A 15,538-nucleotide genomic window follows, 5' to 3' on the forward strand; every position below is an offset into this window, starting at 1 on the left:
CTGAGTGCTTGAGGTCTGGAATCTGTGCTTGAAACTCCAGGTAGATTAAATGTGTACATTTTTACTTTAAAGGTCCTTGCACACAGCAATCCATGGGTATGTTCCCATTTGACAGACCTAACTCTAACAGAGACATTGTCATAATTTCGGAGGGAACAGATTTCCAGATGTGCAGAATTTGGAGAAAGGAGGTGGATTGGAATTTTAACTATATGTTCAAATACTTCCTGAAGGTTTGTCTCTGCTTCCGATAACTTGTTCTCAGGAGCTCAGCAGCATATTGACATTTGTACCGCTCTGCTAAGGGCATTCTTCAGTGTTGTGAATATTGTAAGCAAAGCAGTTTGTTTTCACTGTCTTCTGCTAAGAACAGCCATGCCTATAGATTGATGTCTTAAGTTATTAGTATTGTCAGCAAACTATAATAATATTGCTCAATTGAACATGGTGACCAGCCAATATGGTCTCTCTTGCACTTTAATTCTTTCCATGGCAAGAACTTTCACCTGATATTCTACTAGCTTATTTATGCACCAGTTTTAACTTCCACATTTATAGACTTCAAGAAGGTATCTAGGCATTATGCACATGTAAGCCATAGAATACCTACTTAACACAGATAAAAGTCGAAACAGAATGTCTAGTCAGCAGACATAAAGGAACAAGATGTCAAAACAGGGAATTTTTATCTAACCATTTTCTGTAACTAGTTTAATTTCATTTTATCTATTTATTAACGTAAGTAAAAGCTATCTCCTCAAGAGAGTCATTATAAAGAATTCTTACCAGTTATGTGACTAGAAAACTGTATTTCTTTAAACTCGAAAATATATCGACATCAGTGACATGCTACTAAATTGAGTATTGTAATTCCAATATAAAGGTAGTCTGCATTTCTGAGAGGCCATGATAAAAATATTCTCTATTGTAAATTTAAATATGCCACAACATCCTTCACATGAAGCTCATTCTGTTTGCAGTCCTATGCTCAGTTACCAAAAAAAAAACCCACATGAAAAACCTCTAGCAACTGGATCATGAATCTGTTGGTCTGACATTGTATTAGAATAACAAACAGAGGTGTGTTTGGTTAAAAGCCTGCATAGCACAGGAAGAGTATGAATCAGTTTGTTTCACACAAGAATTTCAGATGCAATGCAGTCAAATGATATGCACAGAAATATTGCAGCAATTAGTAGAATAAAGATCTGAGCCATTTTGAAGTATTTGTCAGGTATCTCCTTATATGATTATAATAACAGTGTAATAATTACATTATTCTGTGCTAACTGAAGTAAGCATGCCAGAAGACAGAGGAGAACAAATAAGATAATGCAGGAGTTGTTATACATGCAGAAGCTACATTTTATAAACAATAGGCAGCAGATGACAATTTAGATAGGTATTCCCAGGGAAATTATGTTACACAGATGAAATTAGGAATATGGAATGCCATCTAAATAGCAGAAGTGGTGAATTTTAGTTAAGTGTATATTGACAGTTAATACAGGAGTGAAGCAAGTATCATTTCTTAAAGCAGTGGTTTTCAACATGTGGACCCTGAGTCATCTCTGGACTATTTGTAGTGGGTTCATGAAGGATTATTTTAAAAATATAATTCTTACTCTTGGTAGGCTTCCAGCAAGGATCAAGGAGTCTCAATGTCCACTTGAAAATTGTTAGGATCCACAGATCAATAAAGATTAATCCCCACAGTTCACTGTTCAGCCCTGACGATATGAGACAGCAGAGCATTGGTTACTAGGCTAGTTCCAAATGGTCAGATTTTCCAGACAGGGTTCCTTACTGTTTTAAAAATATCAAAAATTCTTCTCTGTATCACTCAAACCAGAAGAAATCATGGCAATTTTTGCTTGGTCTTGAATTACAGAATTTCCACATTTCATCCCTCTTTAACTACATTAGCTAAGTTAAATATCTCAGGGCCCTTAGGATAACCAACTCAATTCTTATCTTTATGCACTTTTTTGTGTGAAGTATAGACATATTAAACAGAGAATGTACAAGTCAGAGATTTCAAACACTTGTGTTTAGCTTTGTGCATATCCTGCTTTTGTTCACATATTGAAGTTGCTTGATCACATTTCACTTAGGTCAGTCACACTTCCCTCTCTAGTATTGATTGACAAAAATTAACCGGATAAATCCACGCTATAAACTAGAAATATTTGCGATACATTTATTTTTATGTGGTTTTCCCATTTTCAAACTAATTAGTAAGGTATAAAGATATGAGATTAAGAATTATAGATATGATTTATTTTCCAAAGATCATTTCTCACAGTAAGCATATTAATCTCTGCTTCTCAGAGCCTCATTGAGAAACTTAGTGAAAATCACACATCTGTGATCAGGTGTTACCATACTAAAATAGCTCTATAGAGATTCAAGTAAATATTCAAGGAATAACCACTTCAAAATGAAGGTAGAGAAATTGTGAACTTAGCCACATTTAGTCAATCTCCATCATGCCCACAATGAGGAAGAATACATGCATTTACTGTCTGCTGTATCCCCCCGCCCCCAAGTCCGTATCACCAAAGAAACCATAAACCAGCATTTTCCAAAGAGGCTTTTTCTTGCAAAATACATCAGTACCATGTTGACAATGTGAGGTTTGGGGGACACAAGCTGTCCTTGTATACGTATCCCTTGTACGACAGCGATTTGGTTTATCGGCAATACCAGAATTAAGGTGATGTCTGACCCTTCATAGCCCACTCCCCCGCTACAGGCACAAACCAGGTTCGTCTCCGCAGATGCTCCGTCGCCCAAACTAATAAGAATGTTGCTCTTGCTGTGACTGCACAGAAAGGAGCACACCATTTGAGAAAGGCGGCAGCGCACAGCAAAGAGGCAACTGCCTGTGGCTTCTCACAAAATACGTTGATGACAGCAGACAGCTCCCGTGGAATAGTTGTGACGAGCCAGAGGTATCTGCCGCCCTACCCTGCGCTGCCTGCAGTAGCTAACAACCCTGCTCTGCCTTTTGCCTGGCTTTCATGTAACCGTCTGTAATCAAGCAGAGGTAATTAGCTCAGGCGAACAGATTTCTTCACCCAGTCTTATACAAATATATATAATCTATTTCGGTTATTGATTTGTGCTATTTGGTAGCGACACAGTTAAGTTTTAAATCCTTTGTGCTTCTCACTGTCTTAATAAGCTGCTTCTGCCTCCCCCTCTCCAGGGGCTTTCGGGGGACAGTCGATACCTATAAACTCTAAAGATGTGATGGGAAGTTTCAGCTCATTAAAGTGCTTCAGGAGGGGAGATTTCTTTATTCCCTTTTGTGATTTGTGTTCACAATTTCTGACCTTTAATATCAGTGTTGTCTCACTGATACATTGTGTGCCCCTGGGGAGCGTACTCAAGTATGTCACAGGACTTACCAGGGGATTTTTTATTTATGTTATACACCTTCCTTATTCACTATAAGAGTATTCTCATCTGTTTATAGATCACTGCAGTAGCTCAATAAGTAAAATTGTTCTTCTGGAAGATCAGATTTTGGGGAAATACCTTATATTGCTTTTAGATAATGCTTCTCTACCACATTTTTCACCGTACTTATGTCAATAATGCAATTTTTAACTCTTTAATGGTACAATTCCTCAGTAAAGGACCAGTTATCTTTAGGAATATCATAGCTGTCGGGTTTTTTCCACTGTTCTTATCATACCTGGGGTTCTGACTGTATCATGTTGCTAAGGTTTCTGGAAACTGGGTTATGACTCATCTTCTTTCTCCTTCTTAGAGCACCTCCAGGAGGCTTAAGGGGGGTCACAAAATAAAAATACAAGTGCAGGAACAGCTACCTAGCTTCCTAACTCTATAATACTTGAAAGAGCCCACATACCTCAAAGTGTCAAGGGATTGCGGGCATGAGATGACAGTAGGTTCCCAGGGCATCCCGTTGCTCCTTTGCAAGCCAGCAGTGCTGGCTTCAGCAGTCGCTCCTGGATCTCCTGCTGCTAGATATTCATATTAACCAGTCGGCCCCGTGTTAGCACGGCCTCCCTCCGCTCATGGATGCAGCCCCAGCATAACAAATTGCACTTGAACAGCTTGAGAGCTGCAGGTGGCTAAAGAGCCCCAAAACTGCCACCCACCATCTAACAGCAGCCAGCAGTTTCCAAATTTGTTGTAAGTCCTTGCAGCTAGTAACTACAAACATTTATCATTCTCTCCATCTAAAAAAGAATTAAGCTGCTGCCTTCTCCTCCTAGGAATGCAGGGAGAGCAAGTCAAAGGAGGGAACTATGCTGAAAGGAATCTCACAAAGACAGATGGGGACAGAAAGAAGCTGTACTCAAAGAAATAAAAAGTCTAAACCTTTCTCCGTGTTGCTAAAATTTCATTTTACAAAGAGAAATGGCTGATGAGGATTCTGATCCTCATCAGAAATTTGCTGAAGCCACCAATGACTTTACTAAAACCAGTAATTTTTGACCAACACTACACACTTTTGCATAAAAAGTCTCTTTTTATCAACATGAGGTTTAAATACATGTGTAACTGGCTCCACACTAATTGAAAATGATCACGTTATCAGAGCAAAAATTAGAAAGCTATATGAAGTGTCATGGGAATGACAATGTTTTATGTATTTATGAAACTTTTCTATTAGGAAAAGTAGTCAAACATGAAGCAGTCTTAGTCTGCTTTCATATATACACTTTTCCATAGGATTCACACAGCACGAGAGTATGCATGAAAATACATAACATCTAGATGAAATACAAAAGTGTTATCAATCTCTTTGGTTGGTATTAATACATTAAGGGGATTGCTCTGCCCCTTTAGAGGCCTGATGTGATCCGAGCAGCACTGGTCAGCCAGTGCTTGAAACGTTGGCTGAAAAGGCTCATACTTGATTTTTTTTGGTAACTGTTCCAGAGAAACACTGGATGCAGTAGGCTGAAAAAGAGATTTTATTCCAGGTGACAATTACTAAAGAGATGTCTCAGCTAAATAAGTATGCTTTAAAGCATTTACGTATTGTATCAATCATAGAATCAAAACAAAGAAGTATGTTGCTTGAAAACTGCTGATTAATGGTGAAAGTTAATTCTGGCGCAGAAGAGAGAAACAAGGGATAAACTGCCAACTGAATTCTTGAGTTGTGATCTAGAAACTACTGAAGTCAGGTATCCAATAATGATAGGTAGGAACCAAAAAAGCCCCCCAAAATGATAAGCCAATCTCATGTTATATGATTTTTCAACAGTTTGATAATGAAAGATAAGTAACCACAACAAACTTGGGAATACATCAGGCTGATGGTGCCTTGGAAATGCATGAGGTGGCCATGGGCACCTACCTGTATATTGCACCAGAGTTTGTGCAGAAGGATCCGATGCTTTCCATTGCTAATATTTCATTGCAACGGGGATCCAGGCTTATGCTGGGGTCCATCCATTGAATCCACTGGTGTTCTGTGGGAAAATGCAGCCCAGCCTGAGGTGCCCAGAGGGCAGTGACTCCCTGGGTGAGCCTCTTTGAGTCCGTGGGAGCTGACTTCACAGGGTCACCTTGTTTCTGGGATGGTACTGATCAACTACAAAACCTGTGCTCAGTTAGAGTCAATGGTTTGTTGCCATTAAATTTATCCAGGTGACACTGGGTCAAAGTTCTTATGGAAATTTCTGAATACAACTAAATAAAACTTCTTTAATGCCAGAACAGCCTAACTAATACCAATTTAGTATGAATTCCTTAAAGAATGCTGAGTGCCAAAGGAATGATGACTGTGTCTAGTTGTGTCAATGCTATGTGGAGCCCACTTGTATTTTGCAGCTAGACAAGTTGTATCAGATTTGCTTTAATGGATTTTTCCAGAAGACGTTTTCTCAAACTGGTGCACAGCTGAACAACCAGAGCTTGTGTAATTCTTCTCTTGGATGTTTCACAATGTCATTTTTCGGCCCTCTAAATGTGAGATTCCAACTAAAGTAACAGCATATAATGTTGGCAATAGAAGCAGGTAATGTGAAATTCATACCTCACACCTGCTTTTCTATGCTGCTTAGGCTGTGCCAAAATGCTGCTGTCTCGTTGGAAGCTAAGCAAATATCAGATGCCTTTCATTTCCCTGACATGTATGCCACATGCCACAATGTGCTCCAAGTCTTATTTGCATTTGAAGAAGAAAGAATCAGTCTTTTGTGTGCTTTTATTGCAGTCATCCCTGTTGTAAAGGTATTCCTTTCCTGGCAGGTATAGATTGCCTAATTGGTCCAGTCCATCCATGTGTCTCTGGGGTTTTTTTTCTGCATTATCATCCTGTTTGTAAGACTTGTGCTACCCTGATTTCTTTTCCTACTGTCCTAAACATGTGTGATGAAGATAAGCAAATATAAGGTAGAAGGAACCCCACATTTTTTTCTTTGCTGTATTTCTTGCTGCTTCTGCTGGGTGCTAACTGTTTTGCTTTGGGGGAACGCTGATCTCCAGAACTCCGGAGTCTTCTATGACTTAAATGTGGCAAGTTAGTTACAGCCATTGCTGTGTATTTAAAGGATGCAGGACTTCCCTACTGCCTCCTAACTTCCCTGTTCCTTACAGCCACAGACAGCCTGGAAACATTCTTGACTAGACTGCTGACTTTGGATTTCTTTGGTGGAAGATGACGTACGATGTTAGGAGAAAACTCTCACTGGCCACAGTGACATTTTGCCCTTCATTCTTATGGGTTCATCTCTCCTGCTGAACTCATGCAGAGATTCAAAAGAATCCAAGTAAAACAAGAAGTGGTAGAGTGCTCCACTCCTGGACAGGTTTCACATAGGTGTTATTCTAGACAGTGGGTGCATCCTGCCTGGCCTCCAGCTGCCTACCTTGTGGGAAGGTGCAGCTCTTCCCATAAGCCCCATGTCATATCTGCCAGCCCATCTTAAGAAGTGCACTTACATCGCTGGATTCTGTAAGCGTAGGAAATACTGTAATTTAATTCCTTGGAGGTGGCAATAAATTTGGACTGATCTCATAAAAGTCATAGTTCCCTTCAGTAAGGTTTTTACAACATAACATTCTGGTATTACGAAACCAGACAGAATTCAGTCTCATTAAAAGTCTATCTGCCAAGATCTACAAAAGAGGAAATGAAAGAATATTTTTAATTTTTTGTGTATTTTTCAATCTTTCTTTGCAGTGTGCAGTTGGTTCATGAGTAGAGATCAGCATACCCAATAATAAAAATAAAGGAGGTTAGAATATGTATTAGTGTTATTATTGTTATGGAAAGTCAGAAAAGAACTGATAGTTTGCCTGTAAAATATTCTCTTATATGTGAGGAGGAAAGGTCAGCAATAAATAATTTCAAGTGAGGAATGCAGCTAGATTTGGAGGATTTTCTGGGACTATGATTTTCTTCCTTCTGCTCCAACCTAACAAGCAGAATGAAAGTAAACAAATGGCATCAGCCCGTGAGTTAGATTTTCATGAAGGTAGTCATTGACAAGTCAACCTAACTGTGTTGCAAGAACTTAGCTGCTAGATGAGGTCGGGATGGCTGAACAGGCTGTCAACAGTGTCACCAAATTACCTCAGCTTACAGCTTGCCTGCCATGCCTTCCCAATCAGATATAAAATCTATTAGTTCCTTCTTGCCCCCTGGATGAATTTCATACACTGTTATAAGAAAGGAAGATCTCTCCAGCTCCCCAGCACGACCAACAGGAAGCTATCTTTAACCTGTTGGGTTTTGTACCCACGAGCCAACCCAGTTGACCAGTCTGGCCATTGCTACGCACAAACAACTTGCTAAGGTAAGAGCTTTGTGCAGCTCTGGAGCAGAGTGGGCTTCACCTGCAAGCCAACTCCTAGCTAAAGACTGCTCTTGTGACTTGCCCAAAGAGTTACTACGGGGCCGTACTGTACCAGGTATGGTTTTGGTCTGCTGAGTAAAAGCTATAAATATTTCAATTAATGGCAGTTTTGAATTTTTCAAAGGAGAACTTCAACTTCATGGTGTTTCATCATTATGTGGCATCAAAAAACATAATTGGGAGATACGAAGAAACAACGTGGGTGTTAGGAAAGAAGAAATCGTGGTACAGATTCAACATCTGAGCAGGGAGAATAATGGGAGTTAACTACCCCATCATAAGAAACACACTTCAAATGGAATCTGTTGGCCTTTCAGGTCTAGCAGCTCTTAACCAGAGTGGAGCAACTTCTGTCCTAAAATATGTGCCTATATTTGCAGCTTCACAGTTCGCAGCCTTCTTCATTCAGCTCTGATCCAGAAGGTTTGCGGTGGTGTTATAACAAAGGGCTTTTGTGCTCTTTGGATTTAGCTAAACAATCAGATAATTTGATGAAGCACTGTAGCTGGAAACAGTATGTTTTCTTCCGCTGCACAGTACATTGTAGTAGTAGTAGTAGTAATAATAATAATAATAAGCCTGGTAATTTTTCTTTTTTCCTTTATTATGCTCAAATGAATGTTCCTTAGATAATTAGACTCCCAGGTTACTTAAATGTGGATCACTCCAGTGGCTCCTTCAGCCATTTGGAAGCAGCACACAGCAGCTTCACACAGAGAAGGAAATAATATCAGCTTTGCTTTCCCCCAGGAAACAAACAAAGATGTTCTCCACTTGAAACGAGTGTAATTTATCATTTCCTGTGCACTAACAGGCTGCTAGGTTCAAGATAAAGGTAAAGGTGAAACACTGAAACAAATCTGGAAGACCTGAGATTATATGAAATAGAAAGCTGTGCTGCAAGGGACACAGAGAACAGGAATACTTTTTATTGGGTCCTTGTCAGTATTTAAAATCAGAGCGACAGCGGTGGTGTGCTGGTACTGCCTGGAGGGATCGGAAGGAGAAGTTTCTGTAGACAAAGGTAAAAAATACATGGTTTTAATCTTTCCAGCTCCCATAGGAAAAATTTTAACAGATTCATCAATATTTGGATGGAAGATGTCTAAAGAAACCAAAGTGACTTTGTCGGAATGTAATTGTCTATTTTCTGTTCACAGAGTGTTCATATTTCCTTAAATTTATGTGACAAGGACATTAGTGCTGAACTGTTGAAATTTGAGTGATAAGATTTTGTTGTAATTGATCAGATTTGTCCTAAGGTATTCCCTGGCTGGGTGAGTAGGTATGAATGTAAATTTTCAATTACATACATGCTTGTCTCAACAGCTTTGAAACGCGCTCTCCAAACCTCTCTGCCAGCCAGATAGATATTGCTGGGGCTTTTTTCAAAGTTTCACGGGAAGAAAACATAAAAGCAGGCTTAAAAGTATAAATGGCTTAAAACCAGGATTAGAAAAAATCATGAAGGATAGGTTTATCCAGCGCTGGTAAGTACAGCAGCTCCACTCCAGCTCAGCTCCCTAAACCCCTGATTCCTGGAACAAAGGAGCGCACAAAAGGGATCCCTCAATGCTTGTGGCTTCCTGATATTTTCTTCTGGACATAGCCAAAGACAACATCCAGGGAGATATAAACAACCAGAGATAAAAACAACTCAAAGGCATGATTAGGAGGGCTTCAGTACTTGAGCCAGGCTTTAACCAACAGTGTAGTATCTTCTGGTGTGGGAGATGCCTGGCACGGCTGCCTGACCACAGCTGAATTTGGGACCTGCTGGGACCGTGGTGGGGCTGTAATGGGCAGAGTCCACTTGGGATCTGGACAGTAGCAAAGCACTAACTGGCAGATGTTAGTATTAGTGGAACAGTAGTAAAGATGATCGTGTTATTCCTCTGTGCAGCCACAACCAGCCTGTTGTGCAATTATCTGAAGAAAATGCCCACAACTTAATAAATCACTGTGTCTAGGCACCTCAGGAACCCACGGCTGTATCCTTTCAGTTACACTGCTGTAAATCTAGTTTAATCCCACCGCATACGAAAGGAGTTCCTCCTGATTTACAGTAGTATAGAATACAGCAAAATCTGCACCTATCTTTTCCCTCTAGTTATCTAATGCATTTTGATTTGAGGTTTTTAACAAGAGGCTTACTGCTGAAGAAAAGCTGTGTCCTTCTCTAAGATGTGACAACATTGTTATTGGCCTGAACAGTGAAAATCAGGTCACAGATTGACACTTGAAGGTCTTGGTTTTAGAGGTAGATCTTTGCCTGGTGTTTACAGACATCAGTGCGAGCACCAAGCAATACAGAGAATTTGTCTTAGTCACTGAAATGTTGGACTGGTGAATTTTTTGTATTCGGCACATCTAAGCAAGTAGTTCTTTGAGCAGCAGGAGTAATTGTATTAATTTCCAGAGGATTCCCTCACGTTTAAGAAGATATAAAAATACCTATCCAAGTATTTTCTGCACTTGAGGCAGACATAATGCCTCTCCCTTGTGTGGACTTTTCTAAATTAACAATATAGTTACACTCTTCATGTTCAAATCATTCCCATAGTAAAGCTAAGAACAGTTTGTACCTTCCATCCAGATGCTTTTCTCCATGAAACTCATACGGATTAAAATCATTATCTGTCAAGTATGCTTCCAACTGGACACTGTATTCAAAATAAAAAGATGGGGGATTACAGACAGACAGACCCCACATGAAGACAACAGAAACACCAGAACCGCATTTCTAAATGAAAGCAAGTTAATAATGTCACTGAATAAGAACTGTGTTTTGGCTGGTGTGTGTAAGCACCAGAACTGCCCCAAAAATTCAGGATCTGACCACAGGCCAGACACTCCCTATGTTGATGACAACAAGAGATACCACAAATCTCTCTGCCTGCAGAACCTTCCCCTCCCTTATCTGCTTTAATCAACTGTGATTTAGTGTGTAGTAATTCATCTCTGAATAAAGGTGAAAAGTTGCAGTCAACTCCTTTACTACCATTTTTTTAAACTGTGTGGAAACTGGCATGTGTTAGAGCTCTGACATGTGCTAGAGGTGCAGTCAGGAAAAAATTCTTTGAATGAAATTTGGATTCTTGAGTATTGGATGTCAACCAGGATTTGAAAATATAGCTTGCTGAGCCATTACAGACCTGCTAATTAGGCTCCTGGTTACTCCAGAGCAGCCTCAAAGAATGATTTCACAGTATAATATGAGTAAAATAAGGCTATTGCTAGAAAAGCAAAACAATGAAACATGATTTATTGATACGCTTAATCAAAACACATATTTTTGTACGATTTTAGCATATGATCATTTATAATATATATATATGGAGTAAGATAAGTAATTTACACAGTCATCTGTTGTATAGAGCATTGTGTAGCATAAGTCCATCCATAAGAAGACTACCATGAAGAGTCGAGGCACTCTTCTGCTTTTCCTTAAATAGCCTTACAGTGTCTGAATGGCCACTCTTAGAGTAATTAAAAATATCCAGTACCACAAGTTTTTTCAACATCGGCAGTAAGAAGAGACCTCTGTTACTTTAAGGAATATATTTCACATTCACAAAGGTCAGATCCCATTCGGTCACTGAGACTTCTGTAATGCAGGACCCAGCCCAATGTTCAGCTGTACCAAGGCAGAGCCCTCAATGCGTGTCCTCCCCAACAGCCCGAGGAAATTATTCCCTGGTACAACAAAAGCACACTTGCAAGAAAAAGCCTTTGGGATCACACAGCGGGCCCTTCATAAGGGCTCCTTCTGTACTTTTCAGAAGTCAGGCATAACCCAGCTGTTACCGTCTGCTGGAAAGAGCTCTTGGCAGGAGGCACCTTACAAACGCCTGCCAAGCACCAGCCCCTTGACGAAGTGGACCATCCGAATCCTTGCAGGCTGAATCCCCTCCAGAGACGCGTGATTTCATTGACCTGGGGGCAGTTGCTAGTTATGCTTGCTGCCCACGTGTCTCCAGGTGGCTGTCTTAAGGTAGAGGAAAACTCTTATGGACTGAATCCATAAAAATGAAATAGTAATTTTTCATGGGTAATTAGGAAAAGCTGTTTAGAATTTTAAACACAGATACTGTCATTATTGCAAAGGCAACACCTTTTTTGGGCATTCAATTTCCTCTAAGCCATCTTTAAAAATCGTTATGTTTTTATTAAATTTCTAGCCCTAGGACTAACTATTAGCATTGATTTAAAGAATAAATTACCAATTAAAAGTTTTTCCATCATGATTTCATCCCAGTCTTGCTTAAATACTAGAAAGTGTCAAGCTACCAGCATGAAAAAAAGTTAATCTCAGTCTAAAATTAAGCAGTTAAATTTATCTGCATAAATATAAATTGACATCTTTAATCCCACAGAGAAAAATTCCATATTCCCAATACCAGATCCTGTCACTTAAGATTGCATTGGTGTTGAAGTATGGAGATACTCTTAACATATGATTTATTTTTAATGCTTTCACTGCAATTATAACACTATCACATTTCTCTTCAATGGATTTAAGCTTTTTCCTTTCCAGCTACACATGAGTACTGCACAAAGACTGAAAACTGTTGATGCATCACCTCTGGAGCAGTCTTCAAAAGAATAAATGATCACTCAACTGGCATTCTAGGAATTTGCCTTGGAAACACCCATATAGCCTGACATAAAATGCAAGGCAAGACGAACAGACAGCTGTAAAAGGAAACCGTGATACAGTCTAGAATGAAAAGTCCATCACATATCAAAATATAGATTGATAGTTTATGCCCTCATAAATTAAGTTGCTTTAGACTTGTTTGTGGCAAATAAAATAATTTAAGACACCAAGTTTTGAACCTTTTTCACGGTATAATGCCCATTGTAAACTGTAACTGAAGTCTTGATTTAAATTGCTCGTCATTTATATACATGTAGGTACTCTTTCCGTGACAAGTGTACACACTGACTTAATACCTACATCTGTTCCAGCTCATTAAACCCAGCTGTTCTTTACTTTTTCTCTCTGCCCCTTATGGTTCAATGGTAGTAAAACCATTCCTCCCAGGCCGTAAGTGAAAAGCAGAGAAGGCATTAGCTACAACCAGCCAGAAGAAGACTAGTATGACCACTTTTCTTGATTTTCCATGCTTAAGTGTAAATTGGTCACGGAAACATAGTCATTGCATAGAGGCAAAGCCAGTCGTATTGTGGAATGCTAAGCCATGCACAGAGCTATGCTGGCATACTTACAGCATTGCAATGATACATACTGGTCAAAATGGGAATGTAGAAGTCCTCCTAGGCAAAGTGAGAAATCCTGGTATGAAGCTTGTTCATCTCTCCTCGTGCTTGAAATGCCAGTGTGGTCTGTGCTCATATACCAGCTTACAACCATTACTGACCGTACACTGTACTACAACTCCCCATGATACCGAGCCCTACAAGTGTGATTCTTAAGCTCTCACACGCACTAGTACAATCCTGCTTTTTCCCCAAAGAACACCTTCTTACCTAAGTTTAGGTAGGGAGAGGAGAATCAGACCCGTTTCATCTATACTAGCAGTTAAGTTCCCCCTACTTTGATGAAAGCTTATAAACCCCAGTGATGTTACTATGGCATTACAAGGCTGACCTTGATCTCCTAGCCATGTAAGGACAAAACATACTGCACAGGGCACGATCAGCTTGATGCTTATGTATCCTACAATAAGTTCCTATCAGTATCCTTAAAACTAGGATTCTCTGCTGTCACTGCTCTCCATGTCCCTTTGAGAAAGAGGCCCTTTTCCTGTGCTCAATGATTTCATTGTATTTGCAGAGGAGTCTAAGTAGGAACATAGTTCCCCTCTCCCTGGGGCAGAAACAGCCTGTTGGACATGGGCATTTGTGTGCATACACGATGTAAGGAGCTCTGCAGATATCTTTCACTCCCCACAACACAAGCCTTCTTCAAAGCCCCACACCTTGCTCTGTGGGAAAATAGACCTACAACCTCATGAAAGAGTTTTGACTGAAGCTTCCCTGTCCACGTTGGGTTATTTGTAGTGTTAACATGGGGTTTTGTTTGGCTTTTACCCACACTGCACTACACCAACTGTCCCTAAACATAAACTGTTCCAGACTGGTGTTTTGGGCCCTGGCTGCAAGCTAAGACATTAGTTATAATTTCCTTAATACAAGTTTGAAAAGGGCTTCACCCAGCATGTGCCCCACAGCCATATTTGATGGCTATTTTAGCCTACCAAATGGATTTAAAGCAGGATGAGACTAGAGGCAGCCTTGGAGAAAGCTCTGAAAGCAGAGGGAGCAGGATCAGACCTCAGCCCCAGCGCAGATCCTGGAAGCAAGCATGCAAGCAGGTATCTGCAGGGCTGTTTTGGGTAAAACTTAAGAACAAACCAGAAAGGGAAGGGACAAAACCAGGGCAGGGGATAAAACCAGGCTCACTAGAGATAAGCCTGGGGGTGGGACGCCAGTGTTTGAGGGACGGTGTGCTAGCAAGGTCCTTTGGTCTGCCATCTCAGTGGAGGTAGGGGATGGAGATCCATGTGGCAGCAAAGACACAAGGGTTATTGATATGTTAGAATCACAGAAGTGCCTGAGAATGGTCGCATAGGAATTAGGGCTTCACTCCAAAAAGAGGTGGTGGGATCAATAGCCCAACTGAAGTGCATCTACACCAATGCACGCAGCATGGGCAGTAAACAAGAGGAGCTGGAAGCCATCGTGCAGTGGGAAAACTATGTTATAGTTGCCATCATGGAAACACGGTGGGATGACTTGCACAACTGGAGTGCTGCGATGGATGGCTATAAACTCTTCAGGAGAGATAGGCAACGAAGGAGAGGTGGTGGGGTAGCCATGAATGTTAGGGAGTGTTTTGGTTGTCTAGAGCTTGACAATGGTGATGATAGAATCATAGAATCATAGAATCATTTTGTTTGGAAAAGACCTTTAAGATCATCAAATCCAACCATTAACCTAGCACTGTGTTGAATGTTTATGGGTAAGAATCAGGGGAAAGGCCAACAAGGCAGATATCATGGTAGAATGCTGTTACAGACCTCCCGACCAGGATGAAGAGGCAGACATAATATCCTATAAGCAGCTGGGAGAAGTGTTGCAATCACTAGCCCTTGTTCTCATGGGGGACTTCAACTGGAAATACAATACAGTGGAGAGGGAACAGTCCAGGAGGTTCCTGGGGTGTGTGGAAGACAACTTCCTGACACAACTGGTGAGTGAGCCAACTAGGGAAGGCACCCCACTGGACCTGTTGTTCACGAACAGAGAAGGACTTATGGGTGATGGTTGGAGGCTGTCTCGGGCATAGTGATCACAAAATGATAGAGTTTTCAATTCTCAAAGAAGTAAGGAAGGGGGTCAGCAGAACTGCCACCTTGGACTTCCAGAGGGCAGACTTTGGCCTGTTTAGGAGCCTGGTTGGCAGAGTCCCTTAGGAGGCAGTCCTGAAGGGCAAAGGAGTCCAGGAAGGCTGGACATTCTTCGAGAAAGAAATCTTAGAGGTGCAGGAGCAGCCTGTCCCCATGTGCTGAAAGATGAGCTGGTGGGGAAGAAGACTAGCTTGACTGAACAGAGAGCTTGGGCTGGAACTCAGGAGAAAAAGGAGAGTTTATGGCCTTTGAAAGAAGGGGCAGGCAACTCAGGAAGACCACAAGGATGTTGTGAGGTTATGCAGAGAGAAA

Source organism: Grus americana, chromosome 2 (assembly GCF_028858705.1).
Source record: "Grus americana isolate bGruAme1 chromosome 2, bGruAme1.mat, whole genome shotgun sequence".
Classification (NCBI taxonomy): Eukaryota; Metazoa; Chordata; class Aves; order Gruiformes; family Gruidae; genus Grus; species Grus americana.